The sequence below is a fragment of the Callospermophilus lateralis genome, chromosome 11 (assembly GCF_048772815.1).
Source record: "Callospermophilus lateralis isolate mCalLat2 chromosome 11, mCalLat2.hap1, whole genome shotgun sequence".
Lineage (NCBI taxonomy): Eukaryota > Metazoa > Chordata > Mammalia > Rodentia > Sciuridae > Callospermophilus > Callospermophilus lateralis.
Window position 1 is genome coordinate 84,843,992 of NC_135315.1, and position 26,237 is coordinate 84,870,228.

Below are 26,237 nucleotides of genomic sequence, written 5' to 3' on the forward strand. Positions count from 1 at the left end.
TCATCTTCTGGACACAAAATGCAAAACTCACACTTATCTTATTCTTCCTTCAAAGACTAATTTTAATGAGAGCATGGATAACTAAAATCATCTACATCTGCGTTGCCTATTGTTTTCAAATTTCAATCCTATGTTGATTATACACATTTTTCTTCCTAGGATAGTGTATTCAACCACCCCCCTGTTGAAAATATCCCTGATCTTATCACTCATTTTGTACTTTGCCAGATCAACTAACATCCGTATTGATATTTCCCCTAGTGCCTTGTTGTGACTGACTCTTCATGTGTGCTGACATTCCCATTTTCACTCAAATAGAAATTCATTGGATGGCAAAAAGGGCCTCTGGTCCAAACGCTTAACTCACTCTTCTTGTTTACCCTACACTGGAATCCTGCCTACTATCTCTAGTTCACTGGAAGTTCTCTTTTACATTCAGTAGTCCCAGGTACATGATCTTATGCCATTGTATATGGATTTAGAGGATTCATCTCTGCAGAACATAATTCAAAACTATGTATCCAAACCAAGGGCCCAACACTTTTGTGTGCTTCAGGTATTACCTAGTTTTCTATTTTTCTACTTACATTTCACCTTCCATTCTTATAAATATCCCACTTGCCCAATTCCTGTATTCATTCAGCAGAATGACTCCTAATCCCAATCGAACATGCTATGACCCTTAACCATACTCTGTTCCCTCCATCTATTTTCACATAACAGCATGTCCTGAGTTGATCTTGCCATACAGGTATGTAGGGAATCCTACAGCTGCTGAGAAGCTCAAAGGTAGATGCAGAAATGATTCCTGGAGCAAACGTAGGCAGCTAGGTAGGACCTGTGAGGTCTAAAGTCATCTTCCATGGCCAACAACCCAGTCAGGATGAAGGGATGTGGCTGAATCAGCCTCTCTCTTTCAATGCAGGGAAGATGGACTCAATCAGGCCTGTGTGGATTGCTGATCCTTGGCTCCTAGGGTATATAGACCTTTCTGTCTTGTGAAAATGTCCCAGGAAGGTGGGGCAGCCTCCATCTCATGGACACTTGGAAACAACTGTTAGGACAAAGTGGTTGCCAAGGCAGTGACCTCATTCACTTCCCTGAAGGAAGTGACCTCACCTCACTTCCTTGGTGATGGAACTCTCTGAACTTGGGATCCAGGAGGCGAGGCACCCAGAGGCAGTTCCAGTCCCAGGAGGCTCACTTGTTTGTCTGTACCAAGGCCAGAGTCATTCTTTCATGGCACCTAGTGATGTGTGGATAGCCAAGTGCCTTGAATGGTCTCAACAGGGGCCTTTCCTGAGAAAGAAGTGTTGGCTCATTGCAGGCTCCTGACAACTACACAGAGATGGCCAAGGAGACCAGAGCTGAGACAGGACAGGCCACTGCTGGGGAACATATTTTCACCCACCAGTCAGAGGACAGAGTGGATAGATGCAGACCAAATACAGGGGTGGTTTGTGTGTCTTAGTGGGTGTGTGTTTCAATTTGTCATTTTTCTTATGTTCTGAGAACATGAGGGCAAATCGTTTTTTGTTGTTGTTGTTGTTGTTGTTGGTTTGAAATGGACTGTTAACTAGTGAGTCTTTCTATGTCAGTGGATCCCACTGGGTTTGTGGTTGAAGAGAGTAGAGAGAAGAATGCAGCCGTGAATGTGTCCTGTCTAGTGGAAATCTTTGCAGGACTCCTCATGGCCAATTTATGAATGGACTGCTGCTTGCCTTGCAGATGGGCAACACCTACCAAGATCCTTAGTTCCTGTATTCTTCCTGAATTTTGGCCACTCTCTAAAGGGGTTCCTGGCTTTGTGTCCAAGATGTGTACCTGCTTCCAGCTCTGTGACATGGCCATGGACTGCATTGCTGAAGGGAATGCCAAGCATCTCAGAAAACTCAAAAATTAGTATGACTGGTAAGGATCTCTCTGGAGAATCCCTGCTTGGATAGATAGCAACCCAAGTTGCATGATTAGGAGCTGTCAGTGCCACAGTGTTCAATTAAAGAAAAGTTTTTCTCCAGGCTTCTTTCTTACCTATTGTTCTGTTCCCCTGAATGTCAGGGAAGTGTTTGCCTTGGGGCACTCCCTTGGGAATCCTCAAGAAAACAGTTTCAAATGGAAATGAAGAGGCCTAATCTGTGCCTTTTAGGTAAAGTGCTTTGTAAAAGCTGTGTCTGAATCAGACTCTTGGCCCTGGGTGTGGCTGTGAATTACATTCTCAGCACCCCAGGAAACTCAAGAAAAATCCCATGTGTCCACCCAAATCTAAAAGGACGAAAAAGAAGTGTAATATTGGATGAAGTCTCTTGCCTTCCTCCGGTCAGGCTCCTGACCCCTATGAAGTAAGAACATGGATCCTCTGGGTCAAAAGAGTTGTTGCAAGCCCTCCAGTAACTAGCACACAGGTGTTTGGGTTTTTTCATGAGTCCAGCACACATAAAGAATCTACCCCTGGCAGGCAGGAGGCCTCTAATTTGAGAAGCAGAGCAGTATTAACTACAGAACCATTTTATCTATCCTGTTTCTCAGGAAGGGTGTCCAGGCCACCAAGACATTTGGCATATGATGGGCATGAGAGGTTACTTTGCACACCATCTTAGACTGCTCCCCCTATGGAAACCCCCAGCCAGAATGTTATGATGAGTGTCTGTATGGAAGAAGATGAGGGCCATGTGGGAGTGTTTTTGTTAGAATAGTGGCCTTTGTGTGGTGGTTGGAAAAGATGACTGGGTCCAGCTCAGCTTGAACTCTGGTGTGATGCCATTAGACACTGAGTTCTGGAACTGATCTCAGAGAACTATTGCCATGCATTGTGTTGGGATTTTACAAGGCCAGGCATTTGAGGATCCTTTGGAAACTGAGATCTAGGCCAAGGGTGGCTTTCTCCAAAGCACTGGGAATCTCAGGCAGGAGTTTACATGATTTGGCTGTTAAAGCCTTTTCAGCTATAGTTGAGAGCAAAAACTCACATGAACCTCACATTTTAGACCCCAATGGGCCTGGATTCCTGTGACCTGTCACCACTCCTTGAAAAGCCTTGCCTTCATGGGATCTCCAGAGCTTTTACTGAAAGGAGATTCCTCAACACTTAATGGCTCCTGAATGAATCAAACTGCACAGTGCCAACTTCTTCATTCTTGAAGTATGGCTCGGCCAATACCTTGAAGTTTTTGAGAATCCCATGACCAGAATTCCTTGGAGAATCTTTAGATCTCCTGTTGCTCATCATGACTGAACCAGCGAGTGCCGTTTTTGACCGAGTGGAATTCATGACCATGGTGAAGAACAGAAATGGCAGTGAGTAGGATCCAGCAGGGAACTGGGCCTGGAGCAATGGAGTGCAGGTGTGTGATCCAACATCTGTGGTGGGCCCCTGTGGTTCTGTCATTGGCTTCCAAATGACATGTGACTGACAAGGTGCAGCCAGCAGACCCTAAAATGTAAAGGCATGTTGTTGTGGGGAGAGGATTGGGTGTGATGCTCAGTATCAAGTTGCTAAGCTCCAGTGGGAAAGATATATGGGATAGCAGCCCAGTTTGTGTTTTTTCCTTCAGACCCTGTCTCACCCCACGTGACAGATCTCCCTCCAGCACTGTGTCCCGGTTGACTTTTTGTATTCCAAAAACAAACACCAATTTTCCAGGGAAGCTGCAAGAAATGCCATTAAAACTGGAGGGTGACCCAAAGGCTTCACAATCCACCCAGGGAGACATTCATACCCCAATGGCCACAGTTACCTACAAAGAGAAGATTCAGCTCTGCTGCCTCCTGTTCATATTGGAAAATATGAACCCATGTCCTCCTGTTCACATAGACTCAGACCAAGCTTTCATGGTCTCACTACAAAGGAAGCTAAAGCACAAAGCTATATGTCTAGTGCACAAATATCAGAGGTACATAGTCAAGAAGTCATAAGGCCAGCAAAGCTCCCAAGTTTGTGGAATGTTTACCCTCTCCCCTACTTTTGGGATCTCTTGTGCCACACCCAAGTTTGTGAGCTGCTCAGAATTTCCAATTCCAGGTATGTATTCACAGATTTTTTTCCTCTTCTCCTTTCATTGAGTCTTATTTGGGGTGATAGTAATGTCAAGGCATCGTGGTGGATGACAGTGGAAGATTTTTATGTGCCACATGCTCGCATATATATTAGACTCATTTTCCATCTTGCCATTTGAAATATTGAATCTCTGACACTAATCCATAACCTACTAGACTCTACTACTTATCCTCACATCGATAAAAATAATCCTAAAGGAATAGAAGTAGAGGCATTTGATAGGAGGCATGGTGTGTACTTGGACTTGCCTTTTGCTTCATCAGAGATACATATGATAAAACCTGTCACACATTTTTCTCGTTTTACTTCTCCATGAATTTTCAAAATTAACAAATATGTAACTTCCTGACTCCCTGTCTCTGTCGCCTGGGTCACAATGTATATTTTTATGCACATATATATAATCCTACTGCCATCACAGGTATTTTCTTGAGAGGACTCTCACTTTGGAAAATACGAATTTCATGAAGAAATCTCTGCCCCCCAATACACTGAGGGAACTGAATATTCAAGCTGTGGTGGGCTTCATACTTCAACAAGTTTATACATGAAACAATGTATAGGAAAATGAATATTTTGTGTACATGTGTCAAGGATATATATCCCTTGATGAATTTCGATTGGCATACGTACTATTACCTTTTAATGTATTAAATATATATATATATATATATATGTATATATATATATATATATTTATATATATATATATATTTATATATAGTATGGATTTGCAGACATGAAATATATGTGTCATATACTTATACTACCTTGATTCTTTCATGTCCTTCTGTGTGGATTTATAATCAAATTTTCACAAGATATTTCTCAGAAATATTCATTTTCTTGACGTACATATCCATTTCTGAACACTCAAAATGAGCTTCAGTGAATATTGTGTACTAACCCTAAGATTTCTACAGTAAGTGACCCAGTTTAACAACAATGAAAGTATATTTATATGGAACATGATGTGTATTTTGAAGTAAATTTTCATTCAAAATTGTTATATTCCTATTTATTCTGTATATATATACATCAGAGGTTGTATCATTTCATCCACAATTCACAAATTGATATTCATATGATTCACTTTCATTCACTCCCTGTATCAGAACCCAAGTATTTCTCCATGTTGCTTTACTTGCTTTTTCAAGAGATTTCTTTTATAACACATTACTCTTGAATTCCATCATCCTTTTCTAAGCAAAACTCAAAACACAGTTTGCTATAATTAGTAACCCTGATATTACCACTAGATGTATAACTACTTGGATTGAGTGTTTGTATGTGAAGACCAGATTTCATGTATTTTTTAAAATATCAATTCAATCCATTATTTCAAATAGTAACCTGTTATATTTTTTATTCACCGTATGGTCTATTCATGCATCATCTCTATATACGTAGACCCAGGGTACACCTATTTTTATCCCCAAACTCTAAATGATACTGTTTCAAAACATGCTCCCAGAAATGGTGGAAGAAATACGCATGTCACCTGCCCCATGTATACCTTTCATCACATCATCTTCTGGACACAAAATGCAAAACTCACACTTATCTTATTCTTCCTTCAAAGACTAATTTTAATGAGAGCATGGATAACTAAAATCATCTACATCTGCGTTGCCTATTGTTTTCAAATTTCAATCCTATGTTGATTATACACATTTTTCTTCCTAGGATAGTGTATTCAACCACCCCCCTGTTGAAAATATCCCTGATCTTATCACTCATTTTGTACTTTGCCAGATCAACTAACATCCGTATTGATATTTCCCCTAGTGCCTTGTTGTGACTGACTCTTCATGTGTGCTGACATTCCCATTTTCACTCAAATAGAAATTCATTGGATGGCAAAAAGGGCCTCTGGTCCAAACGCTTAACTCACTCTTCTTGTTTACCCTACACTGGAATCCTGCCTACTATCTCTAGTTCACTGGAAGTTCTCTTTTACATTCAGTAGTCCCAGGTACATGATCTTATGCCATTGTATATGGATTTAGAGGATTCATCTCTGCAGAACATAATTCAAAACTATGTATCCAAACCAAGGGCCCAACACTTTTGTGTGCTTCAGGTATTACCTAGTTTTCTATTTTTCTACTTACATTTCACCTTCCATTCTTATAAATATCCCACTTGCCCAATTCCTGTATTCATTCAGCAGAATGACTCCTAATCCCAATCGAACATGCTATGACCCTTAACCATACTCTGTTCCCTACATACTCGGTACAGTTTTTTTTTTTTAGTTCCAAATATTTTCAATTCATAGTTGGTCAAATCCACAGGTGCAAAACCTTCAAATATGGAGGGCCAACTATATTATAACCATTTGTTTATCCATCTGTGTATCCTTATTGCTAATTAGTTGATTTTTACTACATAGGCACTTAGTAAAACATTTGGTATGTGAATTAATAGTTGGGTACAGAATGGTGTTATCAGAACTGGATATGTAGTTTGTAATTTTGATCAGTGCCCAGCTTTTTGGCCTTAGATACATTATTTATTTTTCTCTTTATCTATAAAATTACAACAGTAATATGTATTTATAGAGTTTTGTGATGATTACAGGTGAAATTTTCTGTAGAACAAGCTTTTAAGTGCTTAGTAAGTGGCATTATTAGTTAGTCTTATACATTATGTTTAGTTTTTACCAGCCAGTCTTCAGAAAGCATCAGTTGACATTTGATACCCTTTTGCCTGCCATTGACAACAATCCAGTTCAATTATTTTAAGCAAACAGAATTACTGGGTTGCTTTACTGGAAATTTTTGTTGATCTGGCTTCAAACACAACTGGATTTAGGGAGCTCTTATGCTCCCTTTTTGATTTCTTGTCAGGCAGTCTAAGATGCCTATTGGGAGCTTTTACTTATAGCATGAGAGCCATCAAAAATGAGATTACCTCATCCCCTGGAACTCCAACAGAAGTCCTGGCGAGATCCCCTGTTGACTTAGCTTGAGTCCTGAACCTGGCCAGAGGAAATCACTATGACCAGAGATGAGTTTATACCCTAGTTTGCCCTTGCCTGTCACTCATTTATCTGTTCCTGGGACTCTTGGGTTATTATAAGCCCTATCCAGACTGTAAGAGAAAAGGTTTAATTCTGAAAGAAATGAAAAAAATATTCTACTGTTCATAAGGTATTTTTCAGTTATGCTGTATGGTTTCTCCCACATGCTAAACTGAATAAACACTGTGGTTTTGTGATACGACCAAATAAAGAATACTGTTAAACAATCTACATTGTACAGGACAGCCCCTCACTACCACTAAGTACTATCAAACCAAAAAAAAAAAAAAAAAAGTCAGTGCCAAAATTGAAAAACTTGGATTAGATAAATTGAAAATGATGGACTGTTTAGGAAAGTGGAAAAGACAAGGGAAAGGAGCATTCATTATGTTTTCATACTTACATGACAACTTTTAGATGGCCAGGAATTATTAAGTAGTGAGTAAAAAAGGACCATGTAAATTGTATCTAAATAACATTTTGTGAATTATTTTTCTGTGTTGTTTTTGAGATGGGATCTCACTGTTTCATTGTCAGGCTGAATTCGTGGGCTAAAGTGATCCTCCTGCCTAAGCTTCTTGAGTAATTGGAACTACATACAGGTTGCTCTGTGCATCTGGCTCTTATTTTTATTTCTTAAGTAACTGAACTAGAAAAGTGAATAAATACATTACTCTTAATTGATACAAGTTGAATATATCTTTTTCAAAGTGCTTGGGACAGAAGTATTTCAGATTTCAGAGCATTTTGAATTTTGGATTTTCCAATTTGGTATGCTCAACCTTTACTAGGATTCTTAAAACAGGCAGTTTATTAAACCTGTTGGAAAAAGTTACATAACTTAAAGGTCATGTCAGTTAATCATTACTGTTACATTTTTAAAATGTGATTTCTGCTGTGTACCCCATTATTACACCAAAGTACTGGTTCTAGATCAGCATTTTCATCCTTAGCTATTATATTGGATTAGATAGAATTTTTACTTACGCATTAAAAATGAAATAATTTAGTGATACTGGCAGTTAATAAGTAGACATTTATTCATTGAAAATTAGTATCCTAGATGGTGAAAGTTTGTTTATAGTTTTGTAGTGGTGGTCTGTCAGTTTCCTATGTCATTTTTTTTTTCATTCTCAGGCCAGAATGCACAGTAACCCCCTCCAGCTTCTTGCATGCAGTCCCTTCTATCCCAGCCACACATGGTGGATTTTGTGAAATTATTTCAATGATCCATTTTGCTTATTTAACAAGCTTAATTTGATTACCATCAATTTTTCAAATTGTATTTGAGAAAATAAAATAGCTGAAATGAGACATGTCAGTGCCTTGCTGAGTGTGGTCTGTAGACCAACACCATCAGAATCATCTGTGAATTCATAAGAAATGCAGAATCTGGGGGTCCTATTTCATACCTACAGAGTCAGAATCTTTAACAGACAGCAGGAGTACTTCCTCAACTTGACTCAACTTATTAGTGAATTCTTGCCTTCTGAATTCAGTCATTTTATGATCACATGAGATCGTGTTTTCTAGTAATATAGTTGCATATATTTGTGCTTGCCTTTTAAAAGTTCTGTTTAGATGTGGCAGTTGATTTAGAATGAAATAGTTTCAGAAGATTGTGTCACATTTCAGTGATTAAGATCTTAAAATCCAGCAGGCTTATTTCATTTAACGTAATTATGACGAAGAGTAATTCTTTTCCATTCTTTTGATGTTTTTTTTGTTCCCATCTTATTATACATATAGACATTATTTCTCTTTTGATCTTTGCTGTGTTTTATCATAAGAGTAGAGTTTTGAATTTTTAGTCATTCCATAACACATTTCATTAAAGGCTCCTATTGCCTATGTTTTATTAAATCTGTTGTCAGAACTTATATATTTTATTTAAGTGTAAATTTAATAGGAAGATCATTTGGTCTGTGTCTGGAATCAGTAAAGGTTTATTCTCTTTGTAAATGCCATTTGTTCTTGCCTTATGGTCATTATTGAGTTCACTGTAATTGTGTAAATGAAGTATATAATTCAAAGGTTTTTGAAATTCATCAGGGCTAGCCTCTTGTGTTTAGCCACAATTCCAAGAGTCTGACTTTTGTGATTTGGTGCCATCTGGTGATGGCAAGTTGTCCACTTGACTTAAGTAAGACTGTATTTATATTCCATGACCCCAAAATGTTGGTAGTGATAACAGAAACATCTTCCAGGTGGTTTGTGTTTATGTCACAAACCTAAATGGGATGAGCTAGCTGGGAGAGCACTTGAGACTCAGGGACCCAACTTTCTGAAATAGCCTTGTCCACCCCCAGAATAAAAGTAATCTATATTGTGCTGTTTCTGAAGAACAGACTTGAGAAGAGAACAGAAATCAAGAGCAGTACTCCAGATTCACTCTTGTGGGAATTTTTTATATTTACCATTTAGAGTTTAACTAGAATTATAGCAGCTGTTTAGAAAAAGAATGATGTTTTTTAAGGAAAAATTTCAAGATACCATCCTTTGTACTTTAAAGAAGAGTATCTATTTTGGGGAACGCAAAAAAGTAGAAAAATTTAAGGAAATATATGTGTTGTTGGAAGACAAGGTAATTTATGTGGAACCACTTAAAATATTGCTTGGTACATAGGGGATAATTAGCTGTTAATTCCTTTTCATAATATAAAATTATTGATGTTAAATTTTCTCTCTCAGTGGGCTCCTTAAATGTCTGGAATTTTAAATGACAAAAACCATTTAAAATCTAATAAAAACTGTTTACAACTCTACTTCCCCTCTAACTGTTGTGCTGTATCTTCACCCTCACAACCAAACTCTTCTGTAAGAATTTTCTGCTTTATTTCGTCACTTTCCATTCACTCTTCAGACTGCTCCATTGTGGCTTCTGTTTTCACCTCAGTACAGAAACAGTTCTTACAATATTTACCTCCTTGAAAATAAATCTACTAACTTTTTCAGTTTTCATCCTGGTTGTTCAGTAAGATTTAATCAGTCTTTGAAACCACCCTTTGAAACACTCTTCTCTTGGCTCCTAAGATGCCCTACTCTTTATAATCTGTGTTATGACTGTTCCTTCTTAATTTTGTGTTTTCAACTTTTTGGGGGTAGATACTTTTTATTATTTTATATGAATGTAAGTTGACATGTAGAATTCATTTTTCTCATTTTGTTCAAAATAAAATTTGAAAATGCTGTCTTCTCATAACTCCAATGTTTTCAACTTCTTGACATTTAAAATTCCAATAGTCTGGTTTAGGTCATTCTTCTTTTATTTTTTGAATTTTGATGAAATTTTGGCTTTAATCTTAACAGTGGAAACAATGATAAAACAGATTTTTAAATTATGACTTTTATGGACGTGATATGTATACATTATAATACTTTGTTGATAGTTGTAGAAAAATATGAAAGTGACAGTAAAAAATATTGCTCCAAATCTCACCACCAAAAAATAACCAGTGTTAACATTTGCTGAGCATTTTTCTGACATTGTTTCAAAAATAATCACAGCTAACATCCATTGAGCTCTCATACATTAGAACGGTTTTAATGTGCTTTAAATTCTTATACCTTCACAAGATATAGTTATAGTTATCCCACAGATAAGAGGAAGTAACTTGCCTCAGGTCATGTAAGTAGTAAGTGGTGGAGGCAGAATTCAAATGAAGAGAGCTTTGGAATTTGGGAAACTTAAGGAAGGTCAGACTATATCTGAAGGGCCCATAAAAGAGTTCCTTATCTCTGTATAGAATTCTTAATTCAATTTGGCTGTAAATATTACCTAAGAAAGAAATGAAGACAAGTAGTAAGACCACATTTTACTTTTTAGTTTTCAGCATTTTGCTCTTAAGTACAAGCTATTCGTTCAATCATATGTTTCAATACAAACTCTTCAATTTTGGGCAGTTTTCATTAACATTTTATTTTATTAATTTAGTATATGAAAATGATGATCAGCTCCTGTGGGACCCTGAGTACCTACCAGAAGATAAAGTGATTGTATTTCTTAAGGATGCATCTAGAAGAACGGGTGATGAGAAAAGTGTAGAAGCAATTCCTGAAGATTCTCACATTAAAGACAATGAACAGGTACATGAATAAGAAACAACTTTAGAATTTTTCTCAAATAAGTTAGCCATACACATTTATAAATGTAAATTTTTTTCATCTCATTTCATTGTTGTTAATTGTGTCCACCAAAACTCCTATATTAACAGGGAATCAGAGGTTATAATCAGTGTAAGACTTTATCATACTTACTACATTGGAATGATTTCAACTCGAATTAAAAAAAAAAGTCTTGATGTTTTATTTTGCCTGTATGTACTTTTGATACACTTTTAAAAATACCTTTGCCTATCCCTGAGAATCTGGATATTATCAAGTTGGGATACTCATTTGAGATATTTATATACTTGGTAAGACCGGCACCTACTATATCTTTTTTATCATTGTTTTTTTTTTCCTTTTTTAATTTCTAAATTCCTAGGGTTCCATGGCTACAAATTAAGAGTACTTATATATTCTACTCTACCCATTTAGAATATCAACACTGACTTCATGTTCATTTTTCTTTGGTGCCATGTTGCATTCACTAAAACTATTCAGAAAAGATACAGATAACTACTGGAAAAGTCTTTAAGAAATTATAGCAGTAAACTGAACTGTTCATTGTCTGGATCATACATCAAGTTTTATTTTTCTAGGCTTTATATGAATTGGTTAAATGTAATTTTGATACAGAAGAAGCATTGAGAAGATTAAGATTTAATGTAAAAGCAGCTAGAGGTAAGCATAAATGTTAAATTCTTATTTGTTTTAATGATTTGGCAGAAATTTTAAAATTTAGCTCTTCAAGTTTACCTAAATATATCCTAAACTTAATAATACTGATTTTTCTGAATTTAATAAATATTTGCACAACATAAATGTTAAAGAAGGCCTTATGGGAATAGGATTAAGTCAGTCTTTTCTTTTTTTTATAGAGAGGGAGAAAAGTCCATTTAAGTGAAAAATATAAAAAATATAATGCCTTATAATTTCAGAATATGTTTGTAAATATTTATTATTTATTACTTGGTAATATTCATGTGAGCTAAATAATATAATAAATTTTGCCTTCACTTTAAAATTGTGAGACTTCGATCTCTTGACTAAATGTAACTTGGCTAAAATAACTCATAAGTAATGAAGTCATAACTAAATTGCAGATTTTTACTGTAGATATGGCTTTCACCTTTACTTACCTATAGTTAAGTAACAAGTGAGAGATACTTATTTATTCAACAAAAATTTGAGGGCCTTCTGCATTCTGAGGGTATAATTTTGAACCAAAGTCTCTGCCTTCGTGGTACTTAGCAGCCTAGAGAGAGAAATAGTTATGATGAGTTCTTCCAAGAAGAATTAGGGGTGCTATTAAGATCTATTGTAGGTAGCTCCGTCGAAGAATGCTTGCCTATCATGTATGAGGTGCTAGGTTCAATCCTCAGCACCACATAAAAATAAAATAAACATATTGTATTCATCTACAACTTACAAGAAAAAAATCTGTTGTAGTTGGACTTAACCTAGTTGAGGAGAAAGTAGGATTTTAGAGGAGGCTTCCAGATAAAAATATTTTTTCTGGCATGTAAAAGAATTGTCTAGGTGAAAGAGGGGATAAGTATTAGGTCAATTGCAGGGAGTAATTCTTAGCCAACCCGTTACCATGCACAGAGTCTGAAGTAAGAAATAACTTAGTAAATTTAAGCAATTGAAAGTAGTTAATACAGTTGGATCAAGAAGAATTAAGGAGAAAGTTGAGGCTGGAGAGATAGAGACCAAATCATTCAAAATTTTATTAAAATCAGGAGTTTTTGTCACTTTATCTTCTCTAATGATCTATACTAGAGCTAGGGAATAAATTATTTCCCTCATTTTTTTATCAGAAAGTTAGATTTATATTTGCAGTTTTGTTTGCTATGTGCAACATTTGAAACAATATTACTTACCAGTCCCCGCCCCCCTTCCCTTTTTGTCAGAGGAATTATCTGTTTGGACAGAGGAAGAATGTAGAAATTTTGAACAAGGGCCGAAGGCCTATGGAAAAGATTTTCATTTGATTCAGGCTAATAAAGTAAGTAATGATGCATGTTCTCATTTTTACAGAAAGAAAGTTAGTTTAACCCAAATAATTATATTATCTTAATTTGCTGTATTTTCTTATGCTGAAGTTTTTATAATGAATATTATAATCTTGTAAACCTCTTGACATAAATTTGCCAGGTGACTGTCTTTAGTGCATATTATTGGAAGTATTTGAGAATTGAACTCAAGTATGTTAACCAGTTTCTGGTTGTGGTGTTTGTGTGTAATGCAGTTACTGACAGCTGTTTTCTGACAAGATGTGTGTCTGTCTGTCTCTCTCTCTCTTACTGGGAATTGAATCCAGGTCCTCACAAAAGTTCTCTGCCACTGAGCTACATCTCCAGCTCTTGTTAAAAGATGTTTTAAGGAGGGTCTTTTAAATAATTTTGAAATTTTGAAGCACTTTTAACATGACATTCTTGACAATTAAAATATTTATTACATTTGCATAATTGCTGAGTGGTTTAAAAATCACATTATGATTTAATGTTTCAGATGCATCTATTTATGGTGATGATAAATTATCATCACCATAAACACCATAAATAATTAGTTTTATTTAGCATGATTATTATCATTCTATATTGATAATATAGTCTATCTCTCCAAAGAATTTCATAATTACTTGCAAATTTGGGGGTTTAATTATTACAACTGAATTCAGGTATGATTTTTAATAATACCTACCCAGTGATGGTATAGGAAAATAAGTTGTTTCTGTGGGAGATTAGGACAGACAAAACTAAAGACTCAGAATTTAAATATAGGAAATTAATCTCTAAGCTTATGAACATCATATTATTTTTAGCAAATTCAAGAAGCTTAGCTATACATATTTTCTTTTATATGGTAGCTTGTGTAGGACCATGTTGAAAGTGCCTAGGCTTATGGGTGAAGCTCTAAAATAGTCTTTTACTATAGTACTCTTTTTTTATGCTTCTGTGATCAGATAGTGTTCACTTCATTTGTTTCACAACATATTTAACATTAATTAGTTCATGTTCACTAAAAAAGAGTTACTTACAAATTCTATTAGTTTGTTTTTCTTAATCTTGATATACATTAATTAGTTCATTCCCAATTACCTTGTGTTTTGGTAATTAGCAGCAGACTATGTAATAAAAGAGAATTTTTGAGTCTTAGCATTTAGGATAACTTAAAGATAGATACAGTTGGTATCAAAAAATGTATGACCCTAATGTGTCCAGATCATCTGATAATCTCAAATATTATCAACACTCGAGGAAAGGACTATATTGTGCTAATGATTGGCTGTTTGTGTGTTTCTGATTTTTTTTAACCCATTACTTCATGGATGAAAGGGACATTTATGATCAGATTTTTCTACTATTTTTACTTGAATTCAAATACTATTAATCAAACCATGCTAGATTACCTGTAGAGGGCATCCCTAAAATGGTAACTGATGTAACTAGCAGAAGCACCAACCCCTACCTATACAATATCTTTTTTTTTTTAAGGAGTAAGAACTTCCTAGATGGCTTGAAACTATGAGCCAAAAAAGTCTTAATATTAAGTCTCATCAAGAATAACATCTTGTTTCTTTATAAAACATTTGATAAGATGATCTTTTAATGTTATAGAAGTCATCTGACATATGAACTAGTTACTTCAGTGAACAAAAGGAGGACAGTAATTCCCTGAGGAAGAATAATGTTTCATTAAAATTATCAGGACTTTATTTTTATACTTGGAATCAAACTTCAGATCTTAATCATAATCTATTATGAAGGCTTATTTTGTTGAAGTTTTTTGACTTGGCTTAAATCTGAGAAATAAGATTCTTTTGGAAGCAAAAAAAACTTAGGAGGTTTATTTTTTTTTAATTTTAATCCTCATATTGCTTTCATTCTCAAGAGAAAAATGGTTCAAAGTTGTCAAGTGTAAGCAGAGAGGAAGAAAATATATATTGGATAAGGAAAGGTATCAACAGTTGTTTGCTTCAGGATCAGAAATTTTATGGGTTAAAGTACTATTACCATACATTCCAAACACTAATTCATATTCCCCAAGCAAAATAATGACAAAGGAGATTTTGTCAGCATCATTTATTAATCCCCATAAGTTTTGAACATTATATGAGGGGATCCATTCATTTACACACATAGGTACAGCACAGTAAGGCACAGGAGTGACTTAGTACACAAAGCATAAGCATAATTATAATCACTTTTATCACACTGGCATATCCTCAGACTTTTTAGAAGGTAAATTGAATTAGTCTGGATTATTGTTGGGACTAGCAAGAGAATCTTTTGAAAGAGATTAAAGGTAGATTCCCTACGTGCTTTATCAGTAGAAGTATTTTTAAACAGTTCATAATTCATTTTCACCTAAATGCCATTTCCAGACATTTTCAATAAAAGAGCATTTACTTTGTAGTAAATTATTAGGATGGTGGGGTAGCCTTTAAAAAGTAGAATGTTAAATATCTGAAGATCAAAAGCCAATGTATTAATTCTCTTAACAGAAGCTTAGAAAGAAGCTATCAACATAGTTGCTGCAATATTTTATTTCAGATGTAATATAATTTTCATCAGTTAAAGATAAGTTTATTTTCAAACTTCAAATGTTTCTCATGGAATAACTATTAAGAAGTAGATGATTCTTAAAAAACGGGTTTGTGTCTTACAGGTACGAACAAGATCAGTTGGTGAATGTGTAGCATTCTATTACATGTGGAAAAAATCGGAACTTTATGATTTTTTTGCCCAGCAAATGCGATTTGGAAAAAAAAATATATAACCTTCATCCTGGTGTAATGTGAGTTAATTTTTTTCCTTTAAGGCAAAAAAAAAAAATTTCTTTTTACTTTTCTAGCACTTCCTTAAAAGTGTAATGGTTTTTAGACTCTTACTTTTGTAATAAAATTACATTAGTTTAAATTTTTATCTTTATAGGGCATTTAGACTTTTCAGTGTCATATAAAAGATTGTAAGCCACATCTCATATTATTCGAAACAACAAATCAATCATTAAAGCAAAGTTTAGAGTGTGTATTTTTGTTATGTACCCCTGAGAAAAATATATCAGAACAACTGTGGAAAAGTGTGTTATTATACAGTTTTAATCCCTAAAAATTCTTTGAGAGCAGTGGAAATAGGAAAATTTTTGTTTTATAAAACTAGGTGATATCTAGTAGAGGCCCTTTAAAGAAGAAGAAAAATTAATATTTTTCCTTGTCCAGTCTTTTTTGATCCCAGGAACCAAAAAAAAAAAAAATAAGATTTGAATATGATGTTCTAAAAAGGGAAAAGTAAAGGCATATAATAAATCCAGTCAAATTGCATCCTCTTTTTTGCTACCAACTTTTTATAGAAGAGAGAAAATGCACATAGTGACTTTCTTTTTCCTAGCTGTCCTGAATCTTTAAGAGAAGTAATATTTAAAAATCCAGCTCTAGCTTTCTCCCAATGACATAGATATGGGTTGTTGAATGTACTCTATGCAAAATGTTTTGTTATACCTAATATAGTTCTCATGCATGAAATTCTTTTAGCCTCATTCAGTCTGGTTTTGGAATGAAACATACATTCTACCACCAAGAAATAAGTAATTGTTAAAAGTATATACTTAAAGTACAAAGAGTATTGAACTCTTTTTTTTTCGAACTCTTTTTTTTTTAGTTGTATGTGGACACAGTACCTTTATTTTACTTATTTATTTTTATGTGGTGATGAGGACCAAACCTCACACATGCTAGGCAAGCATTTTACTGCTGAGCCACAACCCCAGCCCAAGTACCGAACTCTTCATCTCACACAAATCATTGTTTTAAAATATCAATGAATTGTTATGGCAGAATTATCTTTATATGATACTGCCCTTGATTATTCCCTAATGTTTGCAGAATATAAAATAATGCAAACCTAGGGCTTGATTTGATCAATACTCATCAATAAAGATGTTCTTAATTACGGCTGTCAAAATAATTGATTTTCAAAGATCTGCTTTACATGTATATTTGATTGTGTTTTTTAAACTCCTAGGCTATACTTTCTTGGTTGCATTAAATAATAGGTATGTGTCTCTCTTGGTCACTTCCTTGGAGGGTCCAATATTCAAAAGCCCAAAAGCAAAATAGTTTAAAAAGGAATAAATGAGTATAATTGGCTCTTGGAAATCATGAGACCATGGACTGTGTACTTCATCCCTTGTTATTCAAAGCTGGTGACTGGGTGTAATTTTATGTAAGCAGCATTCCAGCATTTAACTACTTAAGTGTTATTGAAATAAAATTTTTATGGGTTATTCATTGGTAGTATACAAGCATTATGATATAGGACTAAATATATCTCTCCAGTAGGCAGCGTATATCTTAAAATAGTCTCAGTTTTCAACTATTCTGTAGGAAAAAATAATAGTAACATCTTTCATTTTTTTCACCCATTTGAGAAATAATGTTCACACATGAACTACAGTCAATCTGTCATCATCAGCAGTAAGAACATAAGAGTTGTCATTCTGGGTCAGACTCATGGTTCATCTAGTTTTCTCTTTGAGAAAGCATCACCAAGGGAAGTGTTGTGGGCTGGCTTAGTGGGTCCTCTGTGATGTCAAGCTCAACAGGTTAGGTAGGGATGTACCACCAAACATTCTAGTTTCTATAGTAATCTCTCCATATTTTATGAAAACTTTTTGAAGATACTTATATCTAATAAGCTTGAATCCTGCTTAAGTATTCTGGGATGCAATAAGCATAGTAACCCATATCTTATGTTTTCTCAGGCTATAAGAGTTAACAGTGGTCCCTTATTGAAATGGTATGATGTGAACAAATGTGTTTTTTCCTTTAGGCCAGATTACCACGATGGTTTTGTAAACATCAGTTATAACTCCTCTGGGTCTTTTATAATGCTTTTTAAAACAGAAAGAACCATAATTTATTTTTAAGTAAGATTCACCCTTTTTAGCTGTACAGTCTTCAATAAGAAGCAGTAACCAAACCATGCATGATTTTTCAGATAGGAAGAAATTGTGGGGTTTGTTTGTTTGTTTGTAAGTATAGAGAAATTTTTCTGGTTTGTTCCATTTTATATTAAAACTTGCATTTTAAATGCTGTATTACAACCTGAAATTACTGCCTATAGGGAAAAATTTGTGTGAGTTTTTCTTAACCTTTATAAGTTCAAACTCTGTAGTTCAGAACACATTATTCTGAAAGTTATTTATTTTTCCATTAAATTATTACCTTTCATTTGTTTACCACAATGAAGCATGTTTGCTACTTTTCTACCTACAAATAGTTTTTGAAAGATCTAGCCACACGCAAATTTGAGATTTCATTCATCTTTAGAAAATGACAATCATTGTTCTTTATATCATTACCATATTCAGAAATTTAAAATAATTTTGATATCTAACAACTCTAGCTTCCTTTTGGCTTTTAACATCCTTTATTTTTCATTCCCATTAAGCTATATTCATTTTCACCCTTCTTAATCATGTATCTTCTGTTCTCTTAGCCTTAGTTTCTGACATCCCATTGGTATTCATCAAACTCATTTCCATTTCTTTGTACTTCAGATTACTTATGTCATTGTTCTGTAATTATAATCTCCATTTATAAATGAGGAAAAAATGCCCTAAAATGATTAGTCATAGTGATATATGTTTCTATGATATGCATTGGCTTTATGCCTCAGACTATTTGAATCATCTTGAGGTTGGATACAACATTCATCTATTTATGATATCCTCATAACCCAGGTGGCAGTCGTCATAATATAGTTTAAGTTTATAACTACAATTAACAGTATATTGTAGAATATTTCCATGGAATTTCATAAAAGTCCTAAGAAGTTTAACTGTTTCCTTCTTACATTCTTAATTTATTGCAAAGTTCTAAGAGACTCATTTACTTTTAAGGAATTTTAAAATAAGTAAGTATTTATTGAATTTATTGATGCAGTGGTAAACAAAATAGACTAAAGCTCCTGCCCTTGGGTAATTATATCTTAGTACAGGAATCAGCAAACATTTTTATGTAAAGAGATAGAAAATAAATATCTTAAGCTCTGCAGATCTTAAGGTCTCTGTCACAACTACCCAGCTCTGTTGTCATTGCATGAAAACATTCATAGACACTAATATGTGTGGCTGCATGCCAATAAACTTAACAGATGGCTAGCCCACAGGACATAGTTTGCTGACCTTTATCTTTTACAAAACATTTCATACATACCTAATAGAACAACCATGTGTGATAGGTAGGACAGGTATAACTTATCTGCATTTTATAGGTAAAGACACTAACCCTCAAAGAGACAAGTATTTAAGCCCAGATCTTCTCACCCTAACCCAGTGTTACTTACCACAACTTTGTAGTTATGAATAACACAGGGAAGAATTGCGCTCATCTTAAAAGATACTGACAGCATAAAAATCTACAGATAAGACTGAGAACTTAGCTTATTATAGCTCAGATCTCACAGAAAGGTAATAACAGAAGGTATTTAGAAAGATTTTTGGAGATGGTCAGACCTCTTCATTGTGTCCCAGTTTATCTTCCTTCTGCCTTTAGGAGCTTTAAAATCCAGCTTTTGTTCAGAACTTATTTTGTGTTCCTGATGACAGCATCCTGATCTCTTCTCTTGCAGATGCTTCAGTTTTAGTTGGGCCACCCTAAGCACTTTCCTACAAATTTAAGTTCTTAAACTTCCCATGGATCTTTAAATTTTGCTAATTTAAAGCCTTTATGCATTTTCCCTATAAACATGTAACTAAAAGAGACTTCATTTAAATGTTTAGATCCTGGTGCAAGATATGAGGCATTAGATTTAATGGAAGTGAAAATTAGGATATTTTTGTTAATGAAAACTTGAAAATTTAACTTCAACTAATTTAAATTTTAAACTCTTTTATTGTAAGAAAATAATTGTATTATTATTTAACTTAATTTTAAAGGGACTACATGGATCGGCTTCTGGATGAAAGTGAAAGTGCTGCATCAAGTTGAGCACCATCCCCTCCCCCAATTGCCTCAAACAGTAGTAACAGCCAGTCTGAGAAAGAAGATGGCACTGTAAGCAATAGTAACCAAAATGGTAAGTAACTGATAAAACATTTCTATTCCTTCATGGTGAGGGACACTTTTCTTTCAGTAGTTCAAAAAACTCAGTTTGTGTTTTTGCCAGACTTCCAAAGCAGAAAGTGAAAATTTTTAAGTAACGTATGAAACATATATATGTCAGCATACATGTATTTTAAAAGACATAGAATACATAGTAATTGGAAAAGGGTTCTCATTAACATTCCTAAAAAATAAATTTACTAAAGCATACTACCAACAATGTCCATTTCTTTTTAAGAAATTTGTTTTCAGTAGCATTTTATCTAGATGAGATGATGCCTGGATATAAGTATTGGTGTTAACTTCTAAACCAGAATTACAGGCATTTCACATCAAGATTATAATTATTTATAAAATACCTTGAATGTTTGTATCATTTAAGTGCTGTAAGCCTATAAAAAATAGGTAATAAGAGCACTGCTTTGACTATTTGGATTATCTTTAGTAGCATAATAACCTTGAAGATTTTCTTCAGTATCTCATGATACATTAATCCCTTTGTGCTTTCAGGTTGAGTGCATTTTTGAGCTAGGGAAAGTAGAATATTTTCTTTGAACCAGAATGTAATTCTTTATGCTGAATATTTTTCAGGTAATTAAATTTTAATTATCTCTTGTGGTGGGTCCTGTATTTACTTCCTATCACCAAAATTTGAATTCCATTTTGCCATCAATTCTAATATGATCTTTCTGTCATTCCTTACTTTTATTTGAATAATTATGCTTTAACTTTTCTTAACCTATTGTGGAGGAATTTGTATTTACTTTTAGCACTTTTTTAAGTGTACATTTGGACACTGCAACATTAAATTTTTACAAAACAGATTATTTAAATCCCCTTAGATAAATATAGTGTGTGATCTTTTAAAGCACAAAACCGATAGATTTTATTAAAAATAAAAAAGTTATGGCATCTTGATTTTATATGGCTGTAGAAAATTTTAAGCTTCTATAATAATAACCATTGATTTTGTTTTTACATAGATTTAAAAGTCAGCCCTTTTGCTAAGTCTAGATAGTTTATGTGTATCTCTTTGGTTCAGCTTGTTTAGGCTATTAGATCCAGTGCCTCTATTTTTTTTTTCTTTTTATTGTACCCGGGATTGAACCGCTGAACCATATCCCCAGTCCATTTTTTATGTTTTATTTAGAGACAGGGTTTCACTAAGTTCCTGAGGCTGGCTTTGAACTCCTAGTCCTCCTGCTTCATCCTCCCGAGCCTCCAAGGCCTCTTTGTTGTCACATAATACAAAACCTTTTAATATATGCCAAAATTTGTGAGGTGCAGTGGCACACACACGTAATCCCAGCAATTTGGGAAGCCAAGGTAGGAGGATCACAAATTTGAGGCCAACCTCAACAACTGAAGACACTCTCAAAATAAAAAATACAAAGGGCTGGTGGCGTAGTTCAGTGATAAAGTACCCCTGGGTTCAATCCTTAGCACAAAATGAAGGGAAAAAAATTAACATGCCAAATTCTATTCTTTGTTTTTTACATTTATTAACTTACTTGATTTTTACAAGGTATGTTGTAAGGTAAACCTGTTCTGATCCTCATTGAGTATATGTGATGAAAATGAGGTATAGAGAGTGTAAGGAGTTGGCCTAACATCACACAGCTAGTAAGTAATGGAGCCAAAATTTAGACCATATCTGCTTTGCTTCTTTGAAAAAAAAAAGGTATTTTGCAGTAGCTGTTTATAATAGTTTACAAATTTAACTTTTTTGTACTAGCAGTTTTATTTATCTTTCTACTTAGGGGTGTCATCTAATGGACCAGGTGAAATATTAAACAAAGAAGAAATAAAAGTTGAAGGATTACATGTCAATGGACCAACAGGTGGAAATAAGAAACCACTTCATGCAGACATGGATACTAATGGTTATGAAACAGATAACCTAACCACTGATCCAAAACTTGCCCATATGACTGCAAGAAATGAAAATGATTTGGATGAAAAAAGTGAGAGACCTGCCAAAAGGCGAAGGGTAAACAGCAATGGAAAAGAAAGTCCAGGTTCTTCTGAATTTTTCCAAGAAGCAATATCACATGGAAAATTTGAAGAATTTGAAAACACAGATGAGTAAATTTTAGGCCTATTTTACTTTATTTGGAAAAATTCTGGTGTGACTAAAATTTTCAGGGTTGATGGGTTACCTTAAATTTTTTTTATTTCCTACAGCAATTGGTTAAAATTTGAAAATTTGAATTGAATCCTAACTTTTTAGGAAATAAGATTTTATAATTCTACCTTTTTCAAGATCTTTTTCTTCACAACTATCAGACCCTTTCAAGGATATAAAAATAATTTAGCAAATTTGAATGAAGTAAAGATATCAGTACCTTTTCATTTGATGTATTAATCATAAAATCTCACTACAAGGTAATTTTTCTTTAGTTTCATGTGGAGGAATACCAGGAAAGAAAGGAAAAAAATAATAAGTTTAGAGTTCTGCTTAACATCAATTTTTCTGAGTTTCTTGAAATATCCTTATAACAGGAATTGTTTCTCCATATAAATTGAGTATCATTATTAAGGGAACCCTTATGAATCCTGAAAGTTATGCTAGCATGATTTTTTTATATATAGAAGTTTAAAATAAACCAAGTCAGGTTTGTATATGTAAAATTGTTGACATCAATGATGTCTTTCCATATTCTTATCTGGGCTTAAGAAATACATTCTGTATTTTTCCAGATTCTTTGTAGCCTTTGAAAGATTTTTACAGTACATATGTCTTGACTGAGCTGTCCTTTCTTAATACAAAAAAACTTGTATAATTTTCTTAACTTGTACAGTTGGTAAACTTTTATGAGAGGAATTGATATCCTGAGTCTGTCAGCTTTCATTTTATTTTGCTAAGGTTTTTCTAATGAATTTGTAAGTGTTTATGTAGTTAACTAAGTCCTGTTTCTTATCCAGGTGGCAAAAGCCTTCATTAAGAATAGTGAAAATTTGTTTTTTTTTCAAATTTCTTCTATGGACAAATAATTTGAGAATTCTGAAATTAAGCATGATGCTTAGATTGCACAGTTTTTTTTATTTGCTATAATTTTCAAAGTTATTTTTTAAGTAAAACAAAGGTTTAATGTCAGCTTAAATGTGTCATGCTGACTAGACTCCTGTTTAGTTATTTTTATATGCATTATAAAGTTTCCCAGTTTTGCATTAAATCAATAGAGGGGAAAAGGTTAAGTGATATTAATATATTGGCACACAAAGAGTAACTGTTGATAGGCAACAGTATTGATTTTATGAGAAAAATGATGCAGTTTGAAGAGTTTTCAGACCTTTGCAATATAAGCCAGTTTCCAGACTTGATAATGTTTTTCCAGAATGAAAATAAGATATATAGATAAAACCATTTCTCTGTGTGATGACAAATGGGATTATCCATCTGCATAGTCATGTAAGGGCACCATTTTATTTTTAGTGCAAAATTCTTGTTAAGAAAATGTAGTTTTATATAGCTAATAGACCAACCTATTTCTAGACTTTTATAAAAGATTATTAACTATTTTTTCTCACACAGACATATCCCCAAATGCTTCTTCCAGTTCATTTTTAGCCATCGGTTCAAGAAGCCAATGCCTTTTAAAAATAAATCTTCAGTAGTCTTCTTTTTAATGACTCAATTGTCTAATACAACTGAGTAGAGGTTTGCACTGAGAAATTGTCATTTAGGCCTTACACCCCCACACACAAAGTATTATTAACATTTGTTCAGACTGCTTCCTTTCACCAATATGAGCAACTTTTTTCCCCAAACAGTGTTTAAAGCCACTTTACAACACTTGATGATGTCATATAATGTACATTCACTGTTGTTACATAAATATACAAGTAAATCAAGTTTTGGGTAGAAGTGTCAAGAAGCAATGAATTTTTTGTTGTTTTTGTTTGTTTTTACCTAAAACATTAATTTATCAAGAATGATGGTAGTTTTAGCAGATGGTCACAATCCATTTTTAAACCAGATTTTATGAAATGAATCCAAAGCCTCCTAGCTCTTCATCAAAGATGGTCTTTAGAATAGCAATGCTGTGCTTTTTTAAATGGTTGCAATATTAAGATGCCATTTTCACCTTTTTTAAAAGATACATTTTGTTTGCTGGTTTATGAAGTTCTTTCAAATTTATTATAGGAATGTTTTAAGTAAATTCTCAGGCATGATTACAAATGCGGCACATGTATAAATGTTAGGAAAATTTTACTTTTCTTGTCTTTTTAAAATATGCATAATGAACATTCCACTATTATAATACATAATGTTCAGCTTTTATTAAATATTTAATTGTATTTTGTGTTTATACAGGTGTTTCACACTTCTTCATAACACATCCACTATAATTTTATAAGTCATTGCACTATTTAAAAACTTTTAGTGATATCATGAATTTAATTTGCTTAAGATTTAGTACATTTCATAACTCTTGAATTCTTTGACAAACTGCATTGGGAAAAGAAGCCTTTGTTAGTAGTTACTTATCTCCCTACCCGACTCCCACCCCAGCAAAGCACTATCATTTTCGTTTGGTATTGTTTTATGATGTTTTCAGATAGAGTTCAGAATCTGCAACTCACTAACACAAATATGTTGAGCTTTAAAATGTATTTGAAGTAATATTTAAATAGGCATTTAAAATTATGAATTAGATGTTTTTAAATTTATGCATAGTAGTTTTGCACTGTAAAATATTTACCTTCTCCCATTCCCTTCTGTCATTTCTGAATATGCTTATTAAAATATTTTAACATATTTGTGTACATAATGCTGTGTGAATGATTTTCATTAGATTTTAGTTACAGATTTTTAAATCTATACGATGATGCACATTATTTTACAATGCAAATATTTACAATCTCTTTCTTCCACTCCTATGCATATCGCACCGAGTAGTTTTTCAATGGTTCTTCTTTTCTTTTACCTGATACTGGGTGATATATTTTTGTCCCCACCCACCCACCCACCCAGAGATCCTTTAGTGCTAGAACCTCCATTCACCCTGTATTTCTTTCTCTGGACTATATAATTAAAAATAATTTATTCCTTTCTTTTGCAGTGGAGTTCACATCATATAATATTTTACAAAATAAAACTTGTTTTTTCACAATATTTGCTTTGCTATCAGTGGATAATTAAGTGGGAACATTGAATAAGTGAAAATTGGCAAACTTCCATGTCAGTAGTTAGATGTGTGCTGATGTGCCAAGGGATTAAATACCAAATCAGAAATTTCTAAGGTTTTCCCAGCTATTATAACATCAAAAATGCCACTGAAGAAAATCATCAGGAGGAATAGGAATTTTCAGATTTTAATCTTCTGTCTCACTGAAAAGGACTTTTTCTAATACATGTTTACTGTAAACTTCTTTATTATGCACTCTTAAGATTGTCTGGATCTGGGGCTGGAGTTGTGGCTCAGGGGTAGAGCACTCGCCTAGCACATTGAGGCCCTGGGTTCGATCCTCAGCACTACATAAAAATAAATAAATAAAATAAAGGTATTGTGTCAACTACAACTAAAAAATACTTATTAAAAAAAAGATTGGATCTGCTGGCTATGGTGTCTTACACCTGTAATCTCAGCAACTCTGAAGCTGATGAGCCCTTGGATTATAAATTCGAGGCCACCATCAGTAATTTAGTGAGGTACTGGACAACTTAGATGCTGTCTCAAAAAGGGTGGGGGGGACTTGGGACTGTAGCTCAGTAGTACTAAAGTACCCCTGAGTTTAATCCCTAATACTATCCCCCATTTCCCCCCCACAATTTTTTTTTGGTGTGTATATCGTTGGGCATGGAGTTTTTTCCTTTCTGAATATGATATTTTCTCATTGCTTGTCTATATACTGGCTCATATGACTTATTTGGGATGTATAAGGTACTTTAAATATTTTTTTTTCTGAGTAAGTAGTAGTTTGTTTTTTTTTTTTTT

The 26,237-nt window shown here is 33.9% G+C and overlaps 1 pseudogene; it reads left to right on the forward strand.

The window, feature by feature from the left end:
* The first annotated feature begins 3,224 nt into the window (after window positions 1-3,224).
* On the forward strand, window positions 3,225-22,384 carry LOC143410641 (mesoderm induction early response protein 1-like; annotated as a pseudogene).
* The last annotated feature ends 3,853 nt before the right edge of the window (window positions 22,385-26,237 follow it).